Source organism: Talpa occidentalis, unplaced genomic scaffold, assembly GCF_014898055.3.
Source record: "Talpa occidentalis isolate TD23 unplaced genomic scaffold, MPIMG_talOcc4v2.1 talOcc4.17, whole genome shotgun sequence".
Lineage (NCBI taxonomy): Eukaryota > Metazoa > Chordata > Mammalia > Eulipotyphla > Talpidae > Talpa > Talpa occidentalis.
Window position 1 is genome coordinate 33,543,921 of NW_023601754.1, and position 26,190 is coordinate 33,570,110.

At 39.2% G+C, this 26,190-nt stretch overlaps 1 long non-coding RNA gene across 4 annotated transcripts in view; it reads right to left on the reverse strand.

Annotated features, from left to right (window-relative positions):
- Window positions 1-26,190, reverse strand: part of LOC119249240 (uncharacterized) — a 153,207-nt gene that overhangs the window by 84,870 nt on the left and 42,147 nt on the right. For 3 of the 4 annotated variants that reach the window (XR_008552480.1, XR_005126112.2, XR_005126113.2), the window contains exon 4: window positions 592-675. This is a non-coding gene — a long non-coding RNA (uncharacterized LOC119249240). The remainder of the gene's footprint in view (window positions 1-591; window positions 676-26,190) is intronic. The other variant, XR_005126114.2, reaches the window with a different exon arrangement.

Below are 26,190 nucleotides of genomic sequence, written 5' to 3' on the forward strand. Positions count from 1 at the left end.
ACACAGGATTCAAAGGAGCATAGTGATGTTAACAGTGCTGTTTTAATTTTGTTATCTGTCATTTGGAAATATTTCAGAGAAGGTCTATAGATACAGATGCTAAAGTACTCTTTCAAAAGCATCAGATTTTTTCACTTGCCATGTAAAATCACATGAACATACACATGAAATGATTTACAAAGTTTTAAATACCATATCAACATCAATGATTATTATTCATCATGTTTTCTCCCTAAAGTAGCGACAATGAGTGAAAATTCTATTTCTGACAAACTAAGTTTCTTTCATATGTGTTTGCAAAATACAACTTCTCAGCAATTGTTAAGTTTGTGATATAGAATCTGCATTAGCAGAAGCAAGGACACAGATTGGTTCTATTTATTAAGTCATTGATAACTGGGCTTATGAAAACCTACGGAATTTAAGACTTTGTAAGAAATCAAAATGCACTGGCTCACTTTATAGGATGAATTTGTTTCAAAAACATTGTATAATAATTGGTATGTATTCTGCTAAGTATTGCTAAATAGCCAGATAAATGCAGCTTATTGTTAAATATTTAATTAAATTAAGCATAGCCATTTAACTTACCTACCATGAGTCCCAAGAATGCAGGCAATTGAAATCAAGGTTTCCATTTGTTACAGTTCACTGCTGTGAGTTTTCCTGCAATCTCTGCCAAACAAAATGAAATGAATAGAGGTTACATATTCAAGGCTTCTATCTTTTATTTCTTAAAGCTCATCAATATGTAAACCCCTGGAGAGTTCACTTTCTCAGTTTGTACACCAAGCCTTCACTCATGTGAGGATCACAGTTCGGTGAATTATGTAAAAGATCCCTTCCATCACTCTCTACCCTCCTTCGCCAAAGGATGATAACCTGAATAATGCTTAGCCTATAAATAGGCAAAAAAAAAAAAAGTTAAAGCAAAGAGCAGGGCAGAAAATTTAATGTGTGACAGAAATATATAGAGTATTGGGGGTTTTTTGGCAAAAAAAAAATTATATAGCTTGGAAAACAGATAACATCACCTTGGACTAAAGTCAACTTGGTGGGGAAAGAACTTCAGAAAGATTGTATTTTAGAATTGTAAATTGCAATAATAACTCTCCAGTCTCTTCTCAATGATTCAAGCCACCTCCCACCCATGTACCGGAATTAATCATGCAGTCCACAACTGGGATCACGTGTTAGCCTACTCCTCCAACCCATCTTGGTGCTCCTCGCCTCAAGTCTAGTGTGTTCCTGCAGTGCTCAAAATCAGTATGAGGGAGGCATCCTGAGTGCTAATTGATTCACATTCAGCAAGTTTTAAAAGGTCTGGGATTTTATAGATGCTCAATAGAGATTGTGAAGTAAATGAGTTATGGAATAAACAAATGGATGGGTAGACAAATGATGAATGAATGGATGGAGAGTTGGATAAATGTTGAGCAAATGGAACAGTAAGTAGCTGGTTGTCTGAGCTTTACTCCAACTGAATGAACTATCGTGTGGTCCTAAAAAATCAAAACATAAATCACTCAAAGTAAATACCCGGCACCCTAATTTTTTTAAAGGCTTCTTTCTTTTATTGTTCTTCCAATTCAGTATACCAGGAAAAAAATCATTCTCCTTAAAATTATCAAAGAAGGAATTTGGGGGAAAACACTTTTTTAATTCAAAAAATAGTGAACAATCTACAAAGCCCTATACAAAGAGGGTAGAGATCAATTGATGCTATCATCAGTGCACTTAAACATAGCTTCTAAAAATGAGACACTGATGAAAAGGAGTTTAAAAGCTGTTCCCTTTACACTATTCTAAAATAGTTGATGTTATTTCATTTTTTTTCTCCTCTGAGCTTTCAAAATACTCATGCTGAGATACAGAGATTGTATTCAGTTTGTGAAATTAGTGACATAAAGCTTCTCCAGCCACCCCTATTATCTAGCACAAAGACGCTAAAGCAGAATTGAAATCCTATTATATATATTGCATTAAATTGGTTCCCAGCAGGGCATCTTAATTAAGATGTGCTTATTACCTGGGTCCAGATTAAGTGGCATGGACTGTATCACAGTCTTTATAATCAGACAGAAAGCAGGGTTAGCCCAGGCCTGATTTGCTAATGAAGGCTAATGGCCCGTTGCCTTCATGGTACAATTGTGGTGGGGGACTTTTTAATACCACACCAGACACTGCTTTAATTTAACGCTAAAAATGCACATAACCCTACTGCCCTTTCTTAAGTAAATACTTGTAGGTTTTTTAGCATTAATCTCCTAAAGAGAGATTTGCTTCAGACCTTTACACTGTATACTACAGAACTTAGCAAAATTGGAATTTTTTCCTCGTTGGACTGCTTTCATTTCTAATACCTCCCCCCAACACTCATGACACCATGCTCCTACATACCCTGCAGATAACCTCGGCCAATCTTTAGTGAATCTATGAGAGCCCAAGAAACTATTTATGATCACAAGTCAAGGATGTATCCCTAAGATCCAAGATGGCTGAGAGATTGAGCTCCAAAGTTCCAAGCGGAAATATATGTCCTTTGTGATATCAGAGAATTTCTATCCATATATCCTTGTAGTTTTGCAATGTCTACCTTTTTTTTTTTTTTCACTACCTGATGGAATTAAGCAGGAGCTTTCTCATCCAGGTAAACCCCTCAGTTTCACCCCCTATCACCTGTAAATAAAATCTTACTGAATCCCCTAGTTTTTCTCCCTTGCGCCTAGGAAACCCACATGAATTAAAAATTCAGCTGGGTAGCAAAGATCCCAGGAAACGCCCATCAAACACCTTTAAAATCAGCACTGCTGAAAAGAGCCAGCATAGTCATATAAATATTTGATGAAGGGGACTCAGTTATTGGTGCTGCAATAATTATACAAATTGTAATGGTAATCCTCACTATCAATAATACCTTTAGCGGAAATAGCATTATATACTTCACTCAGGGAGAATAATAACAATATTAACACAGTAGTGACATTTGGCAAGCCAATAACTCCCAAGCTGGGCTCACTTGGCAATCAGGACAGCAAGGAACCTTAGCAAACACATATTTTTTTGGCTGTCGTTCAGTTACTGGAGTGTCAGAGAATATTTGGCATTTAATGCTATGCAAAGTGTTGTTCCCGTTTGATTGTTGTATACTATATAAGCCTTGGAGCATGACATGAAGTAATTTAACAACTGGAATAACAGGCATTTGGGACAAAACTAATTTCATAGGAAGGCTGATCACAGACATTCAACTTGTTCATAAAAATGTTACCTTGTCATATAATACAAAGTTGAAGATCAAGCTATGAAAGGAAAAATATCCCTCAATTCTTAGAACACGAAGTCTGTTTTTCATAATAACATTATCTTAGTCTAAATACCAAGAAGTGTCTTCATATTTCTTGCTGTCTCTCTCTGCTGTTTCCAGGAAATGGGTAGCTGAGTTAGAAAGCTTGTCAATGCTATAGTTATGATCAGCCCCATGCTCTTATCTCAAAGAACAGCTCTTCATTTCTTCCTGGTTACCAATAAAAGGTGCCAAAATATTCTTTTTTTTTTAGAAATTTTTTCATTGCATAGAAGAACTGGGGTGTAGGTCAGAGGTGCAGGGGGTGAGAGGATTCACCAGAGACAGAATGGGGAGCAGAACAGGCAGATCTACTGAAATACACAGATGAAGGGAGCAGCAGGTAAGACAGGAGAGGTTTGCTGTGCCATGAGGGTAGCTCCCTGGCCGGGGATCAAACTCAGACTTTGGTGATAGTGCTGAGACTTAACCGATAGGCCACTAGGGTGACCCCTCAAATATTCTTATCATAGTGTCAGATTAGTACAAAGATAGGAGAAAACAAGGCAGAATAAGAGACACTTTGAAAGATGACAGTCTATTTTCTTTTCCTAGATAATTAATACAAGGATAATCTCAGCAATCAGTTGCCCTCCATTCCCACATTTCCAAACACACCTCCCTTTAGTATCTATTAGGGAGGAGGCGGGTTCATTATATGATCTCCCAGACTACCCACTCCACAGCTGCTCTTCAATATCACGTCTTCTCCCCACTAACTGTGCTGCTTGTCACTGTCAGTGACTGTTAAGCATTCATAGAACTGTGACAGTGATAGAATCCTGCATCTTCTGCCCAGAGTTGAGCAGAGGATTGAGTGTAAGAAAAAGTCACATTTCCCTTTACAGCCTTATTTTTTTCCAAAGGCCTGCCAATATTTCAGAATTCAGTGAACTCTTGGAAGGTGAAACCAGAACATTAATTACCAAAAATATTCTATTTTCCACAGCTCACCATCCCCACTCACAACCACCTAATTCGTGCCAGTATCAACTTTCACCTTATTGTGATAGTCTTTTGCTTGGCCTTCTTACTGCTCCTGTTGCATCCTTACTCTCATTCAGCAACGACCATGATCTTAAATAAATATATGTATATGTATATGTGTATATATATATATATATACACACACACACACACACACAGAGAAGAAAATAAGCACCACTTAAAATAAACCAAACCAACGATACATAATATATAAATGTAGAATGCCTCTATCTCCCAGTGCAAGGTACACATAAAGAGACAGGGTCTTGATCTAATTTACTCCTTTTTATAATCCTCAGCCACTATATCAGTTTCAAGCACAATGCAGAACTTAAACATTTGCTGAATTAGCTTAATGATGGGCTATTGTTTACCTTTGTTTTCTAATTTTGTAAAAACTTCTATATATTATCGATTGGATTTAGCCTTACCACATTATCTTTCTGGTAATGCTTCTCCCCTTTGTGAAATTAACTGACTTCCTAAAACAAAATAAAACCCAAAACAAATTGTTAAAAACACAATGGGATCTTTCTGTAGCAAGAATCAATATGGGTTTTAGCAACATGGGCCTCAATACTCTGTCTCCAGCATTCCCTGAAAAGGGTAAATTTAAACAACAATCTAAACCAATTAAGAGGAAGGTAGAAGCTCTTAACTATGCCCTCATTTCAGAAAGTCACTTCTCTACTGTGTAGAGAAGTGCCTTCTTCTGAGTAGGCAATGTTATCATCCCTCCTTGGAGATAGTGAAAGTAGGGGCTCAGAGAGGTAAAGTGACTTGCCCAAGGTCACACAGCAAGTTGATGACGGGGTACTTAAGTTGATTTATTCAGTCAAGGGAACACTTTATGAGCATCCCTCCACCCATCCAGTCCAGGCACTGGAACAACAGTGACAGTATAATTCAACTTCCTGTCTTTATGATTTGCTCCAAAACCCCTGATGTAGAATCTTCTGTCTACTTGGGCAGAATAGAGAGAGCCAATAGATCGGGTATCTTAGACCGGATTCTCCAGAAGCAGACTCTTAGATAGTTATGGCAAGACAAGTAGTTCACTACTTTGTCAAACTTCCTGGGCTTACCTTGAGTCTGCAGAGTGTCTGAAATACACACAAAGCTACAACACTCTTTTACTGCCTTTCCCTGAGATGCAAAAAGCAAAGTGAAACTCTGAATGCATGGCTTGTCCAGGCCTTTTTAAAAAATTATTTGTTATTATTTTTTTAATTGTATATATTTTTACATCATTTTTCATTTTTGCACAATGTGTGCATTTTCATCTTGGTTATAGTCCCCATACAATTCCCACCACCCTTGTTTTGATCCCACTCCCTCCCTCCCCCAGGCCCCTCTTCCCCCCCCCCCAGACCCCCAGTGCGTCTCTGGTTTATAGTTGCTTGTTGATTTTGATTTTTACTTTATTATAATTAGTCTTTTTCTTGGTCCCTTATTTAGGTTTTCTAAATTCCTGCTATGAATGAGACCATCTGGTATTTTTCTTTTTCTTAACCAAGACTATCTTCCTTGCCAAATTCAGGGAAAGACATATCTTTCAATGCAATAGCCTATCATATCCCTTCTGTCCTATTTTATGGACCATCCAAATTGGTTCTGTTTAAAGGGAAGCCCATCTCCTACACTGCTGATAGGAATGCCAACTGGTCCAATCACTATGGAAAACTGTGTGAAGGTTCCTCAAATTACTAAAAATGGAGCTACCATATGACCCAGCAATTCCACTCCTAGGAATCTACCCAAAGGACACAAAAATTTTAATTCAAAAGGAAAACTGTACCCCTATGTTTATTGTAGCACAATTTATAAAAGCTAAGATATGGAAACAACCTAAATGTCCAAAAATAGATGACTGGATCAAGAAGATATGTTATATACACAATGGAATACTATTCAGCAGTCAAAAAAGATAAACTCATGCCATGTGCAACAACATGGATAGAGCTGGAAGGGATTATGCTCAGTGAAAAATCTCAGAAGAAAAAGAAAAATATCAGATGGTTTCACTTATTTCACTTACAAGAGGAATATAGGAAAACCATACAAGGAATCAGGATAAAAAGAGACAAAACTAGCAGGCAAACTATAAACTGGAGACATTCAGCAGTGGAGTGGGGAGAGACAGATTAGAACAGGGGTGGGAAGAGCACAAGAAACTATGGTGATGGTTCACGGGTAACTTGGTGGTGGGAATTTTATGGGGACTATACCTGAGAGGAGAAAGCAAACTGTATAAAAAAAAAGAATGATGTAATGATATAAAATAAATATATAGATATAAAAATAAAATTAAAGGGAGGTTCAGTGCTTACATCATTGGGGAACTATTCCTCTGAGGGTGTATAAATTATGTTTTGTTTAATTTTCTGTATCTTATAGATGTTTTGATTTTTCTTCTTGGGCCATTCAGATCCAGGGAGAGACTGCTCCTCCAAAGGCTAGAATATTCCTGGGGGTGCTGAGCAGCTGGCCTGGAACTTGCCTTCCCCATGTAGACCAGTCAGTCAAGGCCATGACCCACTCTCCTTCCTATTCTACTCACCCAACAGACCAACATCTGCCCCCGACCCCCTAAATAAACCCAGGTCAGGTACCAGACAATGAAGGACTTATGCTCCAAAGTCTGCCAGAATAATTCATTTTTTTTCAGTAGGGAGAAAAATAAAAATTATTCAAGCTTGTCAATCCTAAACTGTTTACACTGTCCTTTCTTCTGCAGGAGTCTCCCAGACACCTATGGTCTTGACTTTCCTCCCTGCTCCTGCTTCTTTCTGACCAAAGTTGGTCAGCAATAAATTTTCCACTCAATGGCACTGACCTTTCCATGTCAATACACAGTTGCCTCCATAAACTAAAATCTCATAATTCTAATACCAGGTCCATGTGGATTATAGTGCCTATTTTAGAGAACACTTGACAGGCTCACTTAATAAATTAGATCATATACATAGAAGACTTGTTCCCAACTTGACCAGGAATTTAAAATACAGCTTCTCTGGTTCAAGTGGAATATATGGTGCTCCTGCTGTAACCTTAAAGGAAAACCACTTTGCAAGAGAGGGAATTGGCACAAAATTCAAGTGTAATTCATAATATTGGCTTTCAGAAGGCTCTTTTTCCCCCACATGTATTTAGGTCATTTTAGTCAATATACCTTTACCAGGTGCATCGAGAGCAAATTCCTGGTCTCTGGATCATGAACTTCATTTCCTATATCTACTTTTTGTCTATAATAGCACCTTTCTATGGCCCATTAATTCCACTTTTGACACCTTAAAATAAGATAAAAAAAATCAAGAACTTAGTTCTCCTGCCTAGTCATCGAGTCTTTCAGATGATTGATGGAAGGACAGAACTATTCATATGTGCCTAGCAGAAATCAGGTTTGTGCTGCAAGAGCCGGAAGACTGAAAGTCAGGAAGGGCCCTGTGATTCATGACAGGGGGTGGTAGGTGCTTGGATGAATGATTAAAAAAAAAAAAGGTGAGAAAAGATGGAGGTGGGAGCTAGTGGAGGGCTTGAAGGTGTGGGAACTCTAAGAACTCTAAGAGTTAATCACTTACAGGAATATTAAACACATTTTTTCCCAAAAAGTCCTTGTGAATAAAACTTACTGTTAATATCACAGGTTTTCTATCAGCCAGAATGTTATTCATTGTTCCATTGTGACTTAGGGAAAGAAATAGAATTTAATTATACAAGAGCCACGTCTGGATAGCACTAAACATTTTCTTACATTGCTGATGCTTCCTATTAGCTTTTAAAAAACTGCATGGCAATCTAGCTTGACAGATGTGCTAACAGAGATGGATGTGACATTACACTCTGGGTTTTGTTGTAGTTGCTGTTTTGGATGAATACAAACATAGTTCTATGTGACTGATATCCTAAACTTTTGGTATTGAGGGATTTAATGGATTTCATAGTAAGACAGACACAATTTTGTTTAAGACTTTCTGATGGTTTGTTTTACTCTTTTCATTATGAATACATGGCACAGGCTGGCTGGTTTTGAGACACAGTCTTCTTGACAATGGGGCAAAACTAGGCAAAATTATTATTCAACCTAAATGGCCTGAGAATATAGTCCTTGGAAAGAGATTCTGTGGTGGGGAGTTGCATTCGAAACGTTTGTTGAGGAAGGGTCTCAGTCGGTTAAGACATGAAAGGAAGTAATGGAGGCCGAATTGGGCAGAGAGAAGCTGACAGACAAGTTGGCAACTGAGGGCCTCCCCTGGTGGTGCAGCGGTTGAGCCTTGGGCTGCGAAGCAGCCTGGGAGGGTCCCACAGGGCGCACAGACCTCTATTGCCATGCCCGCTGCTCCCCTCAGCAGTGTATTTCGTCAATTCTGCCTGTTCTGTTCCCCGCTCTGGCTCTGGTGAATTCTCTCACCCTCCCGCGCTTCTGACTGTACCCAGTGCTTGTATAAATACATAAATAAATCTTTAAAGAAAAAAACAAAAACAAAAACAAGATGGCAACTGAGACCTTATAGGATCCTCGAGAGAGCTCTAAAGCTGGACCATCTCTTTAGAGCTGTCTCACACTGAGCAAGGTGACAGACCTTTCCATTTCTGAACCTGCCCTGAGGATCCCCTGTGCTGAGAGGCAGCAGGTGTGCAGACAAATACAGCTGTGAGTTGCTGGGAGATGTTACTGCCGAAAGATGGGGACTGGATATTTTGACCTTGCAGAGAGATCTGAACAGAGCATTGCAGTATCTATCATACTCAGCCTGGATCTGGAAACTTGGAGTCAAAAGAATGAGTGAAATCAGAATGCACATAAAACAGTTTTCAAATTTGGGATGTAAACTTTTGAATGAATAGAATAGCGCAACCCGAATAGTTCACCAATGGAGATAGTGAAAAGTCAGGTTTTAGAATAAGGTGAGAGTAGTAATGACATCTATATCAGGGCAAAGGGGGTGAGGAATAATTATCAGAGAGTGACAAATTTTTCAATGTCAATTTCTTGAAGTTATTTTATTGGGCTCATAGGGAATGCTGGTTTTATGGAACAAGGCTGGAGTTAAAAAATTATATTTCATTCCTAAAAACAATGAAGACTTGTTACCATTCCAGTGATACCAAAAAAGGTAAAGATTCTTTCCCTTCACAATTAAGTATCCCCACCTCAAAACTAAAATGTTTAAAAGGAAAAAAAAAAAAACTGATAGAGATAAATGTTGATGATGGCAGCACAAAATCCTTTAGGACAATGAAGAAACAATTTAAGGATTTACACTAAGGTTTCTCGAGGGATACTAGACATTTTGGAAGGGACTATGGTGATGTGCAGGGTGAATTGATGGTGGGAATTTCACGGGGAATGCAGCTGAGAGGAGGAAGCATACATTGTACAAAAATGAAGAACGATGCAACACACACACACACACATTTAACTTAAAAAAAATATTGTTGTGGTACTGTCCTGCATGCTATGTATTGCAGAATGTTCAGCCTCTACCTCATAGATGCCAGCAGCAAACACTCCTTCCCTAAAGCCATAGGCAACACCAAGTCTCTAGATGGTGTCAAACATCCACTAGGGGACATCCAGGCCGGTTGGCCCAGGACTGAGGAGTTTCTCTGGAGTGAGAAGTTCAGTGGCTAAACTTGGAAAGTCCCAAGCACTATTCATGTTGGTCACATTAACCAGGCTCTATTTTAGAGCTCAGGGCTTGCACCTGAAGACATAAATTTTTACCAACTTAAATAATATGCAGCAGAACTGCCTATCAAGAATTATCTTTTGCCCCTCGAAGGAGCTTCTAATTTCCATAGGACAATGGTAAAGTGAAAAATTGCAATTGAACAACAGTGAATCTGAGGTAATTTTACCTAATGTGGTCAAAGGTATTTCTTGAAAATGTGAGCATAAGTAAAAATGGATTATCTTATTTTTACTTACAATGAAATGATGAAGTCCATCTAAATTAAATGACATTAGATTTAAAAGGCCTCCAGAGAATAGCTTTTACAAGTAAGTTTTAACTTACTTGATAAGTTATCAAGTCCATCTTATGCAAAATGCAAACATTTAAATAAGAATAAAGTTTGATGATTTATAATTGAGCTTTTAGCAGAGGTTTATCAAAGACATCATGTTATGTATCTACTCCCTCCACCTGCCCCAATATATTAAGGAAGTTGAAGAGAAAATGATTTACTCATGGGCACACAACTAGCATTATGCTCTCAATAAGCAGGCATTCTAAATATAGTATGCACTCTAATTGAAAATTTACTAGTGAAAGTAAAACTAGGTTAAATATGGCTCCTGTTGCTGAAAATGCATTAATTATTAAACAAACCTTTATTGAAATCCTATTGTCTGCTAAGGTGTTTAAGGGAAAAAAAACTCTCATAATATGTTCCCCACAAGACAGTATAAAATTTGATGGATACCAGTAAATCACTGATCACTGCACACTGGGATATGAACCAAGATGAATAACAAAAATATGAATATTAACTCTTATTGATCACTGACTATAAGCCAGGCATTATTAGGTTTGTACATTTGTATATTTTTATTAATAACCACAATAATCTTTAAAGTAGGTATGAGCACCATTCAGATTATAAATATTACATATATATGTCCTAAAATTCAGTATATAACTTTTTCAAAGTCACATGGCTTGAACCTGATTGAGACAAGACACCTCTACTCTGGAAACTCCTTCTAACTGACACTTTGATCTTTGAAAAAATACGTCTATAAGTTTATTAATTATAATCTATTGATATTTTAATGGATAATGATACAGTTTTTGTGTCCATAAAGATCATGGAAGTATGAATTTTATGGACAATAACCTTTCTTAGATTTTTCCAAAATAAGCTTTCATTTCAAATACTTTGTATTGTTCCCAAACTGTATCTCTTTATGATTCGAACAATATTCTGAGAACCACTATTACTACTAATTGTTTAATGGAAAACATCTAGAGATATGACTTGCTCAAGGTCTCAATGAGGAAACACTGAATTCAAATCAAGACATCTGATTTCAAAGTCCATCTTATCAAGTCCTCTGCCTAGAAAGTTGTAAAGTAAAAGGGGAAACATGACTCATATTTGCACGTAACTTCCCTTTTATGGTTTTACTGAAGACCTTTCTTAATGGACTATGGTGAATTACTGGTGCTTTGGGGGTGGGGGTGGGGTGGTAACATGTATTTGAAGGGGTCACATGCTAATTCACACTCCTTTTAGTCTTGTGATGAGAAGCCAAATGGACATTTTTGCAGCTTCAGAGCTCACATGAATAACTCTAGCAAAAAAGGAAGGGTGGAAATTGGCCATTAGCAGCAAAATAAAAGGAACAGGATGGGATCAGGCAAAACAAAATGAGAAAGACAAAGACAAGTATTGGGATGTTCCACAAATCCCTGTAGTACAAGGAAACTAAGTGGCTAAACAAACAAAACAAAACAAAAATAAAGTAGTGGACTTTTAAAACTTTTTAAAAAGTTACCAGAGGTGAAGAGGATAGAGAGGTAAAATGGATAGTAGTGTGCTGTTGGCTTTTTATTTTTTTAATAAAATAAAACCTCTAAGGTCTTTCTTTTCAGCATATTGGAGATGCAAAACTTACAGTGTCCTCCACATTTCCCCAAAATTCTCAGCGCTATTCTGCAGATGGTGCCATATGTTTTATTTTATAAAACTATTTTATTTAGTGAAGGTGTTTCTGTCTAAATGCAAGGTAGTAATTACTATTTCAGAGCTTAAAAGCTAAATATAAAAGCAGGTTTTTACATTTTGAAAATTATACAAGGGAATATATTAATGTCTCTATCTAAAAATACAGAAAGGAAAAGAACAGGAAGGAAACAATCCCTTGTTAAACCTAGCTCCTGCTGGATTTTTCCCCTCTTCTTAAGGCATCCCAGTTCTTCTGCCAAACTGCATTGACGTGGCTGTCCTTGTCAACTGTCACTGCTTAATGTCATTCTTAAAAAGACTAGCAAAGTTTCTGAGTGACATTGTAACTTCAATCAATTTGCTTTTCTGCCACCGTGGAAATTATTTTTGAAAACTTTTGCATCCTCCCTAGGCTCTTTGAGGTCTTAATTGCCTAGAATGTCACTTGCTCTACAAACTTTCTGCAAGTGGTTCCTTCTGTGTGAGCACAAGGAGCATCTTCTTTCAAAGGACAGTTTTAAACAATTTCTAAAATTTTGTCGGGTATACATTATTAGAGATACTCAGAGGACCAACAGCCATTGTCAGCTGAATTAATTTTTTGATATTCCAGACTTGGGAGATGCAGCACACCACTTAATTTAAATCGGATTGGTTTTATAATCATGAATTTCCCTTTTACCAATGCTGAGAGCCACAGGCACTCTACACTGGATCTGCGAACCCTGGACTCCGCTTTGCTATAATATTGGAGATGGATAGTGCCTGATCAAAAGGTTGCTGTGCCAAATGCAATTGCACTTGAGACATGGAATACGGAATGTGCTCCATCAATGGCTACTTTTCTTCCTTTGATGCTTGTCTCTGGGAAAACTGGAAGAGATGATTCCTAAAAGTCCAGAACATGAAATTCTAAGTCATTGATGTGGTGACTAAAACATCCTGGCTATTACAACCAAGTCCTGATTTAAAATATTCTGTTTTGGGGCCTCCCTGGTGGCACAAGGGGTTAAGTCTCAGCAGCATGAAGATATCAGCAGCCATTGCAGCATGAGTTAGATCTCTGGCCAGGGAGCTACCCACATGGTGCAGCAGACCTCTCCTGTCTCACCCGCTGCTCCCCTCAGCAGTGTATTGCAGTCAATCCGCCTGTTCTATTCCCCACTCTGTCTCTGGTGAATCCTCTCACCCTCTGCACCTCTGGCCTATACCCCGGTTCTTCTACATAAAAATAAATAAAATCTTATAAAAATAAAAATAAATATCCTGTTTGTTGAATCTACATAGTATGCATCCTTGTCAGACTATATATACACACATCTCTCTCCTCTTCCTTTCCTACCTCCCTCCATTCCTTACTTCTTTTCCATAAGTGCTTCAGAAAACAGGTGCAGAAAACTGACATAAACAATAGATGGATTGTTATTTACACTTTGCAGATGAAGGAACTGAGATACAGAGAGGTTTAGAAACTTATCCAGCTTCAGTCAGCTGCAAAATGCCATATCTGGGCATGCCAGCTCTTTCTGTACCAAGCAGCTCTGTGGCAGCCTGTCACCCTCATCCTATTAGTTTCTCTGATTGAATGACACGAAACCTGCATTTTTGTTTCTCTCTGAGGGAAGGGCTGAATCCAGGCCTAATAGTAGCTATTAACATTCTCATACAAGGTCCTTTTAAAATGCGGGAATAGCTTTGAGATTAATTTCTTTTAAAGCAAACTTGAACTAGCTTTTCTATTGATGCTACGAAGAGGAAAATAGTCTTGCCCAAGGTCGATAAAGAATTGAAAAGTGAGGTTAATAATAAAAGCAGAATTAGAAGCAGTTTCAGTGGCAATATGTCAGTGCAAGCCATAAAATAAATAGCAATTATCACATTAGAAAAATGAGTCTGCTAGGACAGAGTTGTTTCTGACGACTCTATCTGTGTATCACCCTCCTCTGCCTTGCTCACTTTGTGTCTCTGATGGACTAAATCAATGCATGACACTCCCCATCCCTGTGCTTAAGATGAAAGCTTTTTGTTCCATAAAAACTCAATAACGAGAGACAAAACCATGTCATCCCAAAGCACCCGTTACATATTGATTTAATGTATTAGCAAACACTGTGTTATGCTTTTTTATTTGTGTAGGAAACAATTACTTGCCTATGTGAATTGTATCTGTGACATAATAAATTCTTAATAAATGGTATCAGATATTATGTACAAGCTAATACAGGTTATCTCCCTGAATTCTTACAATAGTTCAGTTTTTAGTTATCATTTCCATTTTACAGATCAGAAGTAGAGATTTGGAGTGGTGTAATGACATGCTTAGTTTTATAGTGTGGTGCTTAAGAGTGGCAGAGATAGAATTTATTTTTTTAACTTTATTTTTTTTTAATATTTATTTATTTATACAAGAGCTGGGATACAGCTCTTGTATAAAGCGCGGGAGGGTGAAAGGATTCACCAGAGACAGAGTGGGGAGCAGGACAGGCAGATCTACTGAAATGCACTGCTGAGGGGAGCAGCGGGCGAGACAGGAGAGGTCTGTTGTGCCATGTGGGTCAGCTTCCTGGCTAGGGATCGAATTCAGGCTGTGGCAGTGAAAACACTGATACTTAATCTATGGGCCACTAGGGAGACCCAGAGATAAAATTTAAACCCAGTTTACCAGGAATATCTGGCCCGCATCCTAAGTATCTATCATCTCCCTAAATTTATCATATAGAATGTTCACATATAAATGATATGGTGGTAACTACTAACAGCAGAAAGCCACGATGAGTTCTGCCAGCATTTGGAGTCATTACTTCAGCATTTTTAGCACACAGTTCTGTTTCTGCAGCCCTTTATGATTGTCCTGTTTATTTCCAGAGATCACACAGTGGGAATGTCACATCTGTAACAGAACTGTAGTTCACCCAGTAGGGCAGGCTTCAAACTAAGGAACACCCTCAACATAAGCTCTTTCTCCACTGATGCCTCCCTTGCACACACCTCTGCCCACATCATGCCTAATACAAATGCAGGCACTATTGTGAATAACGTGATTCCAACACTGTCTCAAGGACAGAGGGATATTACCTCTGCCAAGACAAAATATTTTTTCCAGTGCTCAGAGGTAAGTTTTTCCCAAAATGGATTTGCTTAATTGAATTCTTTCTCCAGAGACACTGGTCTTGCAACTGGATAGACCAGAAACGGAGAAAGTCTGGTTATTAGATACGACTGCTGTGGGTGCAGGCTTATGTCTGGTTGCAATTACACAGGTTTTATGTGTACCTGGGAACACCTACAGATCACTGAACCTCTCACATCTGGAACCTATTTATATGGTGGACTAAGAAGCACTTCTGGACAAGAAAAGCAGGAGAGGTCAGAGCACTGGTTCTCAAAGTGCAGTTCCTTCCCAGGCCTACCATATCAGTATTGCCTAGAAACTTCTTCAGCCAGATTCTCGGAGAGCACGTGAGGGCATCTGAGTCAGAACCTCTGGGATCTGGCCTGAAAAATCTGTCTTAATAAGCTCTCCCGGTATCTCTGATACACTCAGAATTCTAAGAGCTAATATCAGTGCAAAGCTTCTCAAATAGGGCTGCATTTTAAAATCACTTGGAGAAATTTGAAAGTAAAGGCAATTCAATTAAATTACCCAGAGAGAGGGCCTAAGCATCTATTTGGTTTTTGTGTTGTGTCTGCCTGAAACTTTCTGAACTTCTCTCACTCTCTCTGTTAAACATCTAATGTGTTTTAGCAAGTCACGTATCCGACGTGGAAGAACAGTAGGTGTGCATGTATATCACACCTTAGGACACAGACTGTAACCTTATTCGGCAGGTGAGGAAACTGAGGCATGGATGTCTGAAGTCACTTTCACAAAGTCACCCAGTGAATAAGTGATGGAACCAAGAGCTGAATCCTGGCCTCTCAACCTCTGATCTAGACACACAGCGGGTACCCACACAAATCAGTTCTTTTTCCCCTGCCAACATGTCTTCCTACTTTTCCTACTTTCTTAAATGGAAAACAATGAACCAATGTACTTTCTTTGTAACTCCACTTTGTAGGAGCTAATCATTTCTCTTTTTATCCAAAAAAGAGGAAAAAAAGGAAAGACAAAGAGCTGCTTAAGAGGGAAAGGAGGGTCAAGAGGGGGAAATGTGATTTTATGAAAGACCCTGTGGTTCTTGGATTTTAAATAAAAATGCCATGTAAAAACTCATAGTTTACTATTCATTAACCACCACCCTATCATTTTTTCCTCTTCACACTCAACTTTATTATTATTATTATTATTATTATTATGATGATGACAATTTGCAGCAGAGAAATAACTTTAATGTGAGCAGAAAAATATTACTCTATTTAAAGATGACATCGCTAGCTGGTAACATTTTCAACTCAGCAATTGGCAGCAGGGATAGCTGCCCAGGAAACAGGATGGTATTTCTATCTGTGCCCTGCTGCAAACATATTTTATCCAAGCCTACAGATGGCTACTGGGACTCTGTCATTGAAGGGTTAGGACTGGACTGAACTGAATTAGTCTGTGAGTCTGATGTGAAAGAACAGTATATAAAGAGGCAGAAAAATACCTTATCCTGGAAAAAGATGAAACTTACTGAGTGTTTACAGTGAGTCATATACTCTTCCATGAACCTGCCACATATCTGATTTGATCCCCCTGAAATACTAAGAGAAATAGTTATTATTATTCCATTCTAAAGAAAGTTAAATTATTTCCCTGAAGTCATTCAGTAAGTGACAGAAGTAGAAGTGAAACCCAAGCTGTTTGCCTGCAGGAACTGGACTCTTCGCCTTCTATGCTGTATACACCTCAGGAATATTGTTTTCTAGGAGACTCGATGTTCCTACTAATAGTTTCCTTCATTTGATTAACTCCAGGTTTTGAATGAGTCTCCTGTGCTTGAGGCTGTTTGGCATTGTTGGGAATGCAGAAGAAACATGGCTATTCATAGCTAAAGGAATTCATAACATTCCATTTAATAAACTGAAATGTGTCTTACACCACACTGCAACTCAACTGAAAGTTAGAGTTGACATTGAATACACATGTTTTTCAAAGAATTAGTACATGAATGAATACATAAAGTAATAAACAAGCCAATCTGGGAGTGATAATATATAAACATATGCAGCTAACACATATGCCATTGTTTTCAACACAAACTATTATTTGTTCTCCCAAATTCATTCCTTCCTCTTCTTTAGTACAGAAACCACTGTTATTTACCAAGAATAGAGGAAACTAGGAATTCACTTATATTTCCTATTCATTTATATTGCCTAAGGTAAATTAGTAATAAATGTAGGTTAATGTGCAATTTCTAGGAATTGTCAGTGTAGAGAGATAACTCACTTTTATCTTTTTCTACTTATAGTGATTCCTGGAATGCAGATAAGATGGCTGGAACTCAAGTGACCATCTTGGACTATGAGGTGGCACAGTAAGAATTACAAAGTAATAGCCTATAAGGATGCAGACCCTGATATTCATAAACCTGCCTAATCCCTTGTATGTGAGATTATCTGAGAAAAACAAAACTCCCTCTTATTCAATTATTGCTCATTTGCATTTTTCTGTCACAAGCAGTTATTCCCAAACTTCATGATTCATGTTAGGATACTAATTATACATAAGGTTGTAGAGAAGACAGGTTAGGGATCACCTAGCTTTAAAAGACGGCTAGGAATTAAGAGAGATTCCCAAGAGCTGGGAGCAGAAACTTGAAGAACGGGTAGGAGTTTATAGCATCCAAGGTTTGGAAATTCAGGGGGAAAAAAATCCTATTTCTAGGAGTCAGTGGTTATCTCTTTCTCCAGACCACTAGCCACTGGTGATTTTGGATGCACAATATCCATTAAAAATTCATTTATTAAATATTTTGTGCACATCCGATGAAGCAGACACAGATTTTACGCTCAATAGAAGTTCACGCTGCTTCACACATTGTAGCCAGTCCAACTCTCTAGTCTTTCATCCTGCTATTAGGCCAACACATACTTTATATTCTATTTATTAACAGTGACTTTTAATACATCATATTCTATTTTATCTCTATGCTGTCACAGTCATCCAGAAACCCTCTTTCCAAGTTGTATGTTCTATCAAAACATTTTGCATCCTCTTCCTCATAACCTTCCATTCCCTTCTCTTCCCAAACAATTTAGGTGGGAGTGAGAACGGTAGGCGAACAAGCCAAGTCAAAGGTTGCTGTGTCATCTAGTACAGGATGTCAGAATCCAAATGGGGAAGGGCATAGAGGCCAGGGGCATCTTCTTGTATCAGAAAATACAACTGACCAGTATGGGGAATATAGGAATCAGAATAAGTAATAGTAGTAAGAAATTATATCCTATTGAATAAAAAAATGAGACAATGTGTATATATTTTTATTTACGTGGAATATTTAAAATTTTTTATGGGAATTGGGTTATTCACATAGGTTCAAAGTACTTCCCTAAAGATATTTACTAATTGTAAAGGGAAAACTCAGTATTTTTTGATGGGGAAACTGCTAGACACTGCTTTTTAACAAGAAAACATAACCAGTAAAGAGACAAAGAGTATCAGGATACTGATGAGACACAATGCGAAGGATGCAAAGTACTTCTGCAGTGCTCTTTTTTTTTTTTTTAAAGATTTATTTTTTATTTATACAATAGCTGGGGCACAGGCCGGTGGTGCGGGAAGGTGAGAGGATTCAGCAAAGACAGAGCGGGGAGCAGAACAGGCAGATGGACCAAAAGCACTGTTGAGGGGAGCAGCGGGTGAGACAGGAGAGGTCTGCTGACCATGTGGGAATCTCGTTGGCCCGCTGGGAATTGAACACACACTGCAGAGGCTGTGGACAGCTTCACAGAGCTGCGCTCAACCTGCTGTGCCACTGGGGAGGCCCACTTCTGCAGTGTTCTTGTCACTAAGCCAATAGCCTGAAGCTAACAGGAAGTTCCCAGATAAACTCAAATTGAGGTACATTCTGCAAAGGGTTATGAAAGGTCAAGGTAAGACTGAATAATGGGGCCTCCCAGGTGGTGCAGCGGTTGAGTGCTGGGTTGCGAAGCTGCCCGCAGCCTTTGCAGCAACAGTCCCATGTGGGACCCGGGCAAGGGTCCCACATGGCGCGCAGACCTCTCCTGCCGCCCGCTGCTCCCCTCAGCAGTGTACTTCGTCCGTCTGCCTGTTCTGTTCCCCGCTCTGGCTCTGGTGAATTCTCTCACCCTCCGGCACTTCTGACTGTACCCAGTGCTTGTATAAATAAATAAATTAATTAAAAAAAAAAAAGACCGCATAATGGTTTTAGGTTAAAGGCTAATCAAAAGGCATGAGAACTAAATTCTAGAACTAAATTCTAGACTAATCCTCTTTGCTATGAAGGCCACTTTCAAAACTATTTGCAAAACTTAAATGGAATCTACAACTTTTTTGCAACTTTGATACAGTTTCAAAATAAACTTTAAAACAAGGAAACAAAAAATAGGTGGCTGCAGGTCATCTGCCTGCTTCTTTCTCATCCACCCCTGATGTCAATCTTCCTCCTATTTCAACTGTCTGAACTGGAGAACAGGATAGTGATTAAAAGCACCAGCTCTAAATTCTGACTGACATGGATTTTAATCCAAGATCCACCATGTCTTTTACTTCCTAGGAAACTCTTGGCAAATCATTTACCTCCTTATGCTCAGTAACCTCCTCTATAAAAATGTAAGTGATCGTGTTTGTCTTTTAGGGGTGTTGTGAGAACTAAATGAGCTATAGCTAGACAACATACACAGTGTCTGGGGAATAGCAGGCATTAAATCCATGTTATCTCTTTCACTGAACTATTCTGGGCTCTTTTGTGTATCAGTAACTTCAGTCACCTCACCGCTGTCTCCCACTCTTGGCCAGCAAGGCCCCCCTCAGAAATGCACATCACCTCATCTCCTCTGGTGTGACAGTTTTCATCTATCTCAGTCTTTAAAACATCAGACTCCTTAGTAGAAGAAGTGCAGACCAGCCAGTATCCAGTGTGCCCTTCTCATCTCTGAACTTTCTTGGTCCTTACAACCGCCACAGGACTCTCCTTTATGTCCTTTTATAGGACAGAAAGAAGATTCTCTCCAGAAGTAAAACACCTTGTCCAGTGCTCCCAGAAAACAAGTGACACTGCCTTCATCCAACCCCCCAGTTCAAGTCATGTATTCTTCCACATTATGCATCCCCATATAACTGTGACTATTAATCAATGTAAGCACGGCATTGGTGTTATTGTATGCATGAAAAAGTGAGAGCAGGGGCCTCCCTGATGGTACAAGGGGTAAAGTCACAGCACTTGAAGCTATCTGCAGCCATTGCAGCACAAGTTCAATCCCTGGCCTGGAAGCTACCCACATGATGCAGCAGACCTCTCCTGTCTCCTCTGCTGCTCCCCTCAGCAGTGTGTTTCAGTCGATCTGCCTGTTCTGCTCCCCACTCTGTCTAGGGTGAATCCTCTCCCTCCCCACACCTCTGGCCTGTACCCCAGTTCTTTTTGCAAAAATAAATCTTTTTTTTAAAAAAAGTGAGAGCAAGAACAAAATGGGGTGAACAAGAAATTGGAGGGGAGGGGTAAAAGTAGGCAAGGCCCTCAAAGGAAACATATCAATCCCTCTTCACATCAAGGGAGTTCAGATGTGAGTGTTCTAGGGGCCTCCCTGATGGCGCAAGTGGTTAAGACGCAACCTATGAATCTATCCGCAGCCACTCTAGCACCAGTTCAATCCCCAGCCAGGGAGCTACCCACATGGCACAGCAGACCTCTCCTGACTTGCCCACTGCTTCCCCCTTCAGCAGTGTGTTTCAGTCGATCTGCCTGTTCTGTTCCCCACTCTGTTTCTGGTGAATCCTCTCCCCCCACCTCACCTCTGGCCCATACTCCAGTTTTTGTATACAAAAGTAAATAAATCTTTTTAAAAAATTGAGTACTCTAGATAAAGGGGACTCCAACAACATCTGAGATCACAATACAAATCATGAGATTGATACCCTAAATCTCTCTCTTAGGAAGCAGTGACTGATGCCAAAAACACAGGGACTTGAATTCTTTATGGAGGGAGAGGCCTGGCAAGCCATCAATGGTGCCCTGTGGTTAAAAAAAAAAACACCAGTACTCAAGCAGGTACTTCACAGAACCACCTAATAAGAGTTTCTAGTTAAATCTTCTTCATGAACAACATTTCAAACAAATGGCTGATATCTAAAAGGAATTACTGCCTTGAAGTCATTGAGATCAAAATTAGCAGATACTTTTTCAAACAGCATTCTTTATGCTATGTAAATCAGGCCCCCCCCAATGTTCCCAGGAAGTGTGAGACATCTTTTGAAAGTAAACAAATAGCTCTTGATCTATGGTAATAATAGAACACTTTCAACATTGTTTGAAAAGAATACTAAATTTACACTATCATTTTGAAAATATACAACAAATAAATATGGATGTTGCTCATCTCACACATGTCCTAATTGCATCTGTGGACACTTAAAATAGTAGTGTATAGGGAGAAATAGTTATTTTTACTCAATTTTTCAGTGCATATTTATTTACAAGTTAAAAAAAGATTTCTGTCCTCTTACGGCATAGAAGATAAATGCTTTATAAACCTTTACCGTAATTCCCCGGCCTTGTTGGGTCTTTGAATTCCATGCAATTCTAAAAAGCATCTGACAAAAGAATGAGACATGCAAGTCTAGAGATTAAAAACTCTGTCAATTCTTCATGGTCACGTCAGAGTCGGTTAACAGTACGCTCACAGGAATTTCCTCGTTGGCTTGGAATATCAGGGGAAACCTAACTCTGAAAGCATCCAATCACAAGCACCTTCATTTGCAAAGTTATTAAAGCATCAATGCAAGACCCTCAAGGACTGATTTCACCTGGTTTGTTGTACACAGCCCGTGCCAAGTTATAGGGAAGGAGAGCAAGAGAAGTACTGCCAGCATCCAGGATGTCTTTATAAAGAGAATATTCTGTGTTTCAAGATACAGACACACTGCCGGCAAGAGCAGTGGGCTCAAAAAGAACAACTTCTGTTGGAGAGGAGAGTGTCCAAGACTGAAAACTAGAAACTCAGCCACAGAGAAGTGAGAATCAAGCTTCAGGAACTCCTGGGACTGTCTGCATGGTTCCTGGAATAGATGGAGCTGTGTGTACTTCCAGTGATTCACATGAGAATGAGGCAAAAGGCTATGCCAGAAGGCCCCCAGCTGGAGCCGCCTTGAAGTAATTTCACCCAAGACCACTGGAAACGGAAGGTCTGTTGTAAGAAGGCAACAGGAGAGGACAGCATCGACCTCGGGGGTGCTAGAGACCCCATAGGGAGGAGAGAAGCTTTGAGGTTTATTCCAGCACATTGAACAACCAAGAGAGTGCTAGCTCTAAGTCAAATCATCTCCCCCCAAAAAACAACAACAAAATAATTTTTCCACCCCTTTTCCTTTCCCATGCACCCCCTTTGCCCTGACCTGGCAGAAGCCAGAAATGCAATCTATGTAGGCAGTGAGCAGGAAGAAAAGGGAGAATGGTAGAGCAAGCCTGAAGTTTTTATCATGTATTAAATGAGACATTTAAATATCTATGAAGGAGACTTTTTAAAAAAAGATTCATTTTTAGCTATTTATGCATACAAGAACTGGGGTGCTGGCCAGAGGTGCAGGGGTGAGAGGATTCATCAGAGACAAGGTGGGGAGCAGAACAGGTGGACTGGCTGAAACACACTGCTGAGGGGAGCAGCGGGTGAGACAGGAGAGGTCTGCTGTGCCATGTGGGTAGCTCCCTGGCCAGGGATCAAACTCATGCCACATTGTGTGGCGATAGCTTGAGAGTGCTGAGACTTTAACCCCTGTGCCACTAGGGAGGCCCTGAAAGGGACATTTTTAATAGCAAAGTTGGAAGAAGGTAACAACAGAATCTGCCTGATTCAGTGTCCGTGACTGAGCGAGGGAGATGGAAGAGCTTGCTGGAAGAATTATGGTCAAAAAGAATGTGTTTGTTTCTTTCCAGCTCCATCATTCCTTCCTTTAATTACCCTGGGTATTAGTTTGCTAGGTCTGCCATAACAAAATATCACAGAGTGGGTGGCTAAAACAACAGGAATTCATTTGTTCACAGTTTTGGAGGCTAGAGGGACAAGGTGATGGCAGCTTTAGTTTCCTCTGTGGCCCCCCTCCTTGGCTTGCAGATGGCCGCCTTCTCACTCTCTCCTTGCATGGCCTCCCATCTGTGCTCACATATTACTGGTGTCTCTGTGTATCCAGATTTCCTCTTACAAGGACACCAGCAGATTGCACGCGGACCCATTCTAAGGGCCTTGTTTTTAACTTAACTACCTTTCAAGGTCCCATCTCTGAATAATCCACAATCTCAAGTACCAAAAGTTAGACTGGAACATAGGAATTTTGTGGGGACTCTTCAGCCTATAACACCCCAAGAGTAACTATTTCCTCTATACCTTAGAGTGAGCTAAGTGTTTTCCAAGTAACTGCAGAGTGCCTGGCACCTTTGATGTCTTCCATAAAATTTGATTAAGCAATGAGCATTCATAAAGTCATTGAAATCTCACAACATGAGTTAGGCAAATCATTTTTTAACCCCTATTTACAGGTCTACTAATACCCACAGAGATGTTAGGTAGATTTTCTGAGATCTCACATGAAGAACCAACTCCACTGGAATTCAAACACAGATTGTCATGTCTCAGCGAGCTCCTCCACATTTATGATCTCTTTTATTGCTGATCTAAAAAAGTGCGCCATGAGGTATCCTATACTTAGAATTTATGAATACAGGTTTTCCCCAGTTTTTGAAAGTTCCAGTTATGCCAATTTCCTTTTCTATGAAAGACCTACATTTGCACCTGTTTTCTCTAATAGAAAGACATTTGAGAAGGATTTTCACTTTTACAACAAAAGGGAAAATAGTATCAGCATATGCTTTGCAGTAGCCCTTACAGAAGCAGCAGGCATCCCAAGCAGTGAGATCACACTGCCAAGCTCCTTCCTTGGGATCCACTTCAGATAGGTGTGCATGTATCATGTCATCCCTGTTCTACTGCATGTTAGTGTTACTGTAGATTGTAGGTGACCTTGGTATGAACTGGTAGCTTATACTTTGAATCTGGGATTATGTTTTTCTTTTTCTTTTTCAAGATTTATTTATACAAGAACTGGGGTACAGATGAGAGGTGCAGGAGGGTGAGGGAATTCACCAGAGACAGAGCGGGGAGCAGAAGAGGCAGATGGACTGAAAACACTGCTGAGGGGAGCAGCGGGCAAGACAGGAGAGGTCTGATGCGCCATGTGGGTATCTCCCTGGCCAGCTGGGAATTGAACCCGTGCTGTAGAGGCTGCGGACAGCTTCACAGCACTGCACTCAACCCACTGTGCCACCAGGGAGGCCCTCAAACGTTTTTCTATATAGGATGGAAGTGAAGGGGGTAATGCTAAGTGAAGTCAGAAAAAGAAAGACAAATACCAGATGATGTCACTCAAATGTGCAGAACACAAAAATAAAACTAAGGAACTGACAAGACTAAACTGAAACAAACACTAGAGCTATGACTGCAGAACTGAGGCAACTAGAAGGGGAGAGGAGTGGGGTGGAGACAAAGTAGGAAGGGGGCCCTAAGTCTATGCTGAAGGACTATGGGTGCTTTGATAGTGGGTGTGGTATGGTGACATGCATTTGAGGAGGTGTGAACTGACTCCCCTAAATCATATACAGTGTTGTAAACCAATGTTACCTCAATAAAAAACAATAGTAAATTTCCATATAAATTAATGCTGATTTCTTCTTTATGCCATTTCACTTATAAAATATTTCATACACTCTACTTTCAGAAAGCAGGGAAAACCTGTATCTTAGGATGAGAAATATTTAGTCCATGTCATGTGTTTGTAATTTCTTATAGTTTGACAGTGATAACTACTTAATAAACTACAGAGAGTCGTACGGACATAAAATTATGAATGATTATGTCTTTAAACATATGGCGACATAATATATATAAATGCAGATATTTATACATAAGAATGACCTATTTTGTAAAATGCCTAAATACATTTCACAGTGTGGAACTTGTTTGTTCTTTTTGGTGAATCTCATTGTCTTTTTTAATTAAAGGAATTAAAAAGCAATCATAGTTATTATAAGTCTTATTAACATTTATTGAGGACTTTATGTGCCCGGATCTTTAAACATTTACTTGGTTCTAGGCTTCCTGCAAGTCTTAGAAGATCATACCTTATAGGTAAGAAAACTGAGTCCTCTAGAAGTGAAGGGATCACAAGGTACTTGACTGGTATTTGCAGACTCTCAAGAGATCTACAATAGGGAGATCAAGGAAGTTGGTTCCTAACAGATTTCAGTTGCATAAAAACGTCTAATCCCCCCTGAAGAACAGTCCTGGGGCCTCTTTCATAAACAGAGCAGAACGATCAAACTCTAGAATTAAAAAGGAGGGAGGTCTATGTTAAACAACCTGTTGAAAGTGTCACGGAGTCAACTGTCACAAACCTAACAATTTAAGAAATTAATCAATGGCTACCAGACTTTGTGGTACACAGGGCTCAGCAAGATGCATATTGACACACATTTTGGCTCTAAGCATTCCATTTTAGAAATTCTGATTCACTTTCTAATTGTAGGAATAAATGTATTTCTAGTCCATACAGTCAAAATATTACACTTTGAAAAACACCTCTTTATATTTATATAAGAGGTTCTTCATGTTGGTTCTCCATTAGAATCACTGAGGATAGTTTTTGTCTTTGTTTTTCTTTTAGTAAGTGGTAAGTCTTTGGCCCATACTCAGAGTCTCAGTTAATGGGTCTGGGGTGGAGCATTGGTATCAGACTATTTTTAAAACTTTCCAAATGTCTATAATGGGACTCAAGAAACAGAAGCTGACAGTGGAATTTCAGATATAATGGAGCCAAGAAGATCTCAAGAACCAAATTGATTCTCCAATGGTGGCATCCGAGAAAAATTGCTACTATTGATGATTATTAACTCAAAGGAAGTATTGTTTCCTCCACTGAAGACATGACATCTCCAAAAATGTTACTCCTTAAAAATACCAATTTAAAACTCTAATAATCAAACAGTTAAAAAATTTGGACAGTTTTTACTAAAAGGAAATTCGGAGGAAAAAAA